This window comes from Vipera ursinii, assembly GCF_947247035.1.
Source record: "Vipera ursinii genome assembly, chromosome: 2".
In the NCBI taxonomy this organism is placed as follows: Eukaryota; Metazoa; Chordata; class Lepidosauria; order Squamata; family Viperidae; genus Vipera; species Vipera ursinii.
Window position 1 is genome coordinate 19,544,611 of NC_139513.1, and position 6,000 is coordinate 19,550,610.

Consider the following 6,000-nt stretch of genomic DNA (forward strand, 5'->3'; position numbering starts at 1 on the left):
CATTCAAAGTGGGTTGGACTTGAATCTCTTGCAGGTGCCCAGGGATTCGTGACTCATGACGAATTTGATTCTTCCCTCAAGCTCAACCAGATCATCTCCTACAACAGATCAGTTGTAAACTTCTCGTTTGAGGCAGTACAAATTCTAGCTGTTCAAGACACAATCCTTTGTGTGCTATGCAAAATAATTTATTTATATCCCACCTTCTTCCTCTTTTCTTCACAACAACCCTGCGAGGCAGGTTGGGTTGAAAGAGAATGACTGTCCTAAAGTCACCCAGGTAGCTTTCATGGCTAGAATTCACTGTCTTTTGCTTTCTAACCTAGTGCCTTCACCACCAAATCAAACTGACTCTCAAAATAACGATATGGAGACGATAGCTGTTATACTCACACTCTCTGGGGAAGATACTTTATTTTTTGCTCCTTTCTGGACATTCTTACCTGTTGAGTGATAGCCTTCCAGAAAGCTGTTGAAAGGGAGTAGTGAAATTATTATTTTGTATTACTGTATCAGTTAAGTCGTTAAGACATAGTTAAAACTATGGAATCATTTACTGACTATGAATAACTTAAAGACGGCACCTGTTGTGAGCTGAATGTTAGTGATTGCTAGAGAATGTGAGCTGGAGGCAAAAATGGATTGTTCCTTGAGATTTATTTATTTATTTATTTAATTTAATTTTTATACCGCCCTTCTCCCGAAGGACTCAGGGCGGTGTACAGGGCAATACAATAAAATACAATATATAAAAATTAAAAAAATATTAAATACAATAGCCCAATTCAATAGATTACAAAACGTTAAAATACCCCTAAACCCATCAGACCAGGCCGGGAAGGGAACCTGGAGATAGGTTGCCCACCCAAAAATAACATTCACCAAGGAATGCAGGCAAAGCAAAAAGCATTTATTAGGTGGATCAAGTCTGTTTGTAAGGTACAGAATCAAATTATTTTTTATTTTTTTATTTTTTTTTATTTTTAATTCCATTTATATCCCGCCCTTCTCCGAAGACTCAGGGCGGCTTACAAGCTTAGCAGTAGCCTTCATTCTATGTATATGCCTGCTTATTAGGGCTTTCACACACACACCCCAAGCGGCATTATTACAAAGTCAGCTTAATTGCCCCCAACAATCTGGGTCCTCATTTTACCTACCTCGGAAGGATGGAAGGCTGAGTCAACCTTGAGCCTGGTGGGATGCGAACCTGCACTAATTGCAGGCAGCTGGTGTTACTTAAGGAGGCATCAGCCCTGTTAAGGAATTTGTTGTGCAAGGTCTCCTTGTGCTACCAAAGAGTTGCACAGACAAGGAAGGGTACTGAGAGCAGTAAAAGTCACACAAGAATACACTGAGTTATAAAAACAAAAAGTAGTTTACTTTTGAGGTGGTGTAGAAACAAAAATGCACAGTCAAAAATATACAGTCCAGGTCATAAACAATAGCAACAGTCCAAGTAGTAATCCAAACTACAAAGTCTTCTTACCAGTCCAGAGGTCAATACACAGTTCAGGTTTACAACAGTAGTAAACCAACAGCAGAGCAAAAACAGTAATAGTAGAGAGCAGTGAATTCAGAGAGAGAGAGAAGCTACGTTCCTAGCTTCCTCTTATGGCCATGAGAACACTTACACACCCATTGGCCAATTAACTTCTTAAAGACATAGCATTATGGTTAATATATTTTCAACCCAACATTGTAGGCTAACACCATATGCCTAACATTCTCCCCTTTGGGTAGAATAATATATAACTCTTACAATCTTATGCACATTCTTTCACAATTAGCATTGTGTTTCACAGCACTTTGTACCTTCGTAAAATGGTCCGCAATATTTACATCAGATGAACAATACTCTAGCTGTATTAATTTATCTTTGATACATTGTCGGACATTTAAATAACGAAGATCAGTATGTTTAGATCTTGTTCTTACTGCAGCATTATTTGCCATCTTTATCGCAGCTTGATTGTCCTCATACACAATAAATGGATCATTTACATTTAAACCCATATCTAACAATAATTGTTTGTACACTAGCAGTTCTGTACATAACACTGATAAACATGAAAATTCAGCCTCCATTGTAGATAAGCTTATGTGCTTTTGTCTAATGGACTTAAAGTAGTTGCCCTCAGACTGGGTGCAAACACCTCGTCATAATCCTCAGTAGTTTGGGCAAAACCTTGTGCAACCAAACGTGCCTTATGGGTTATAGTTCCATCTACTCCTTTCTTTATCTTATATATCCATTTGCAACCTATAGCTTGCTCACCAGGTGGCAGTTTAGCTTTCTCATAGACCTTAAGATCCTGCAAAGACTTCAACTCCCTGTTCATTGCAGCTTTCCATGATGCCTGTTCCTTTTCAGGATACATTCTGATCTCATCATAGTTAGAAGGTACTGAACTAACTTGACATATTACACTTGCTTTATAGCTATCAGATGGACGTCTGATACGCGTTGAACGCCAAGGAATTACAGGGCTTTGAATTTCAGACTCCTTTCCTTCCTCTGATTCATCTTTTATCTCCCCTATCCCCTCTTCATCTTTTATATTTACAGGAGATGTATTATCATTACTAGTTACGTTATCAGAGGAGTCCTCAAACACTAGAGGATCAGTATTAACAGTTACTTGCTCTAACCTATCCCAACCAACATGCTCAAGGAATTTTGCATTTGCACTGTTATATACATTAGTTGTGCCCCGTTCCCAGAAATGATAGGATCTATGGTTAGCTTCATAACCTACGAAGTATAATTGCCTAGCCCTATGTTGGCCTTTACTCCTGAGTTGTGCAGGAATATGGACCCAAGCTGGGGTGCCAAATGTGTGCAGGTAATCAAGGTTTGGTCTTCTACCATGCCATATTGTATATGGTATTTTACCAGTAGAAGTATTAACAACTATATTCAGAACATGGTTTGCACATTTTGCTGCCTCCCCCCACAGTCTATCTGTTAAGCCAGAATCTTTTAACATGGTTCTCATCATGGCTTGTAACGTTTGCCCACGTCTCTCAACAAATGCATTATGTTGAGGCCTATAAGGGGCTGAACGTTTATGCTCAATGCCAGCTGATTCTAGCATATCAACAAAACGCCTGTTTGTAAATTCAGTACCATTATCAGTAATTATGCACTGAACCTTTCTCTTTGTTTTTCTCTCCACGAACTTCAGCCAGTTTGCAAATTGTTGGAAAGTGTCTGCCTTTGACTTAAGCAGATAACAAAATCCATAACGAGAGTAGTGGTCCAATATACTTAAAATGTAACATGACCCTCCTAAACTTGGTTTCATGGGTCCAATTAAATCAGCATACACAACTTCCAAAGGTACAGTTGTTTTGAAACTGTTTAACCTGTTTGCAGGAGTTGCCTTACTCTTTTCCTGATTACAGGCATTGCAATTCAAATACTTACTACATGGCTTCAGTTTAATTCCTTCTACTAACTCAACTGTTTTACGTAGTGAGTTAAAGTTTACATGCCCTAGCCGCCTATGCAATAAATGTATACATTCATCATGTGGCTTCTTGTTCTCACATATTGAGTTAGCTGTAACTGTACTAACCTGGTTACTTGTGAGAACGAATAAAGCATTTTTCAAATTAGCAGTTACACAGGTTCCATTCCTTTCAATAGTGCATTGCTCCCCTCTGAATGTTACCACAAACCCAACCTTAACCAATTCCCTTACAGATAACAGGTTGAATCTTAGTTTAGGTATATATAACATAGGTAACTGTTCATCAATGCATGGACAATAGGAATTACCTTCACCAGAGGCCTTCATCTTCCAACCGTTTGCCAGTGAAACATATTGGTTGCTGTTTTTCATATTAATAAACCTCTTTTTCACTTTAGTAATGCATTGTGAAGCCCCACTATCAACAACCCACAATTCATTATTTCTGGATGTTGATTCATCAGAAATAGCCAAACCAATGCACTTTTTAGCCTTTCTACTGCTATTCACATTCTGTTTTCTACCCTTCCTACAGAATTTGGCTATATGCCCTCTAGCTCCACAAGAATAACATTTCTTGACGTTGTAAGCAGTGGTAAATTGCTGCTCCTCTCGTGGCTGTGTCTCTCTCAGCTGGTCTCTGTCACACCTTCTTCTGGACTCTTCCAGCAGTCTCCCAGTAATGTTAGTCAATGTCAGTTCCTCTCTGGTCAGGACTTCCAAAGAAGAAACATACTCATCATAACTCTCATCCAAAGATGACAGAATAATGTAGACCTGATGCAACTCTGAAAAAATCAGCTCCTTTTCATGAAGCTCTTGAAAAGTTGCCTTCATGTAATTTAAATGTGTCAGCATATCTCCATTCTTCTGCAGACGAGTCCTAAACAGCTTACGTGTAAGGTGTATATGTGCACCCACACTTTCTCGAACATAAAGCCTTCGCAAAACACCCCAACACCTAGCAGCAGACTCCTCACCACGAATATGGACAAGCTGCTGGTCATTCAGTGTTAGACCAATAATGCAAAGAGCTTTCTCATCGCTTCGTTTAAAGTTGTCTAACTTCTTTACATCCTCTTCGTCATCTGGATCCCAAGCAGTAGTATCTGGTGGGTTATTTACAACAGTCCATAGCCCTTCCTTGCGCAAAAGCAAACAGCATTTCATGGACCAGGAAACATAGTTTGTCCCATCCAACCGGGATATCCAGGAGATGCCTGACAACAGTTCTTGTGCCATTTTACACCAAAATAGCTAACACAAACTCAGCTAGGAATACTGTGTGTACTAACTCTCAGTACAGGCCTGGGCCCATAACCAGTGTTAAGGAATTTGTTGTGCAAGGTCTCCTTGTGCTACCAAAGAGTTGCACAGACAAGGAAGGGTACTGAGAGCAGTAAAAGTCACACAAGAATACACTGAGTTATAAAACAAAAAGTAGTTTACTTTTGAGGTGGTGTAGAAACAAAAATGCACAGTCAAAAATATACAGTCCAGGTCATAAACAATAGCAACAGTCCAAGTAGTAATCCAAACTACAAAGTCTTCTTACCAGTCCAGAGGTCAATACACAGTTCAGGTTTACAACAGTAGTAAACCAACAGCAGAGCAAAAACAGTAATAGTAGAGAGCAGTGAATTCAGAGAGAGAGAGAAGCTACGTTCCTAGCTTCCTCTTATGGCCATGAGAACACTTACACACCCATTGGCCAATTAACTTCTTAAAGACATAGCATTATGGTTAATATATTTTCAACCCAACATTGTAGGCTAACACCATATGCCTAACAAGCCCACTGCTCCACCAAGGCTCCTATTATACATTAGGTGTATGTGGTATGTCAGAAAATGAAGTGATCAGACAAGAAAAAAACATTGATTACATGTAACATTTGAGCAATGGAAAGCATTATTCTAGATAATGGCAAATTTATGGATTACATGACTCTTTCCCAGGTGGGTTTGTTTCTTTTTAAACTTGCAAATGTATTTACTTTGAATACAAGTGTATTGAAAGTGACTTTCAAAATACACTCTCTATTAGTACTGAAGTGACAAGTTCTCGCATACCAAAAGAAATGGCCTTCCCAGTTGCAATGTATGGCAGTGAAAGTTGGACCATTAGAAAGGCTGAGCGCAAAAGAATTGAGGCCTTTGAACTCTGGTGCTGGAGAAGACTCCTGCGAGTCCCTTGGACTGCAAGGCGATCAAACCGGTCAGTCCTAGAGGAGATCAACCCTGACTGCTCTTTAGAAGGCCAGATCCTGAAGCTAAAACTCAAGTACTTTGGCCACCTAATGAGGAGGAAGGACTCACTGGAGAAGAGCCTAATGCTGGGAAAGATTGAGGGCAATAGAAGAATGGGACGACAGAGAATGAGGTGGCTGGATGGAGTCACTGAAGCAGTAGGCGTGAGCTTAAATGGACTCCAGAAGATGGTGGAGGAGAGGAAAGCTTGGAGGAACGTTGTCCATAGGGTCGCGATGGGTCGGACACGACTTCGCAACTAACAACAACAAGAG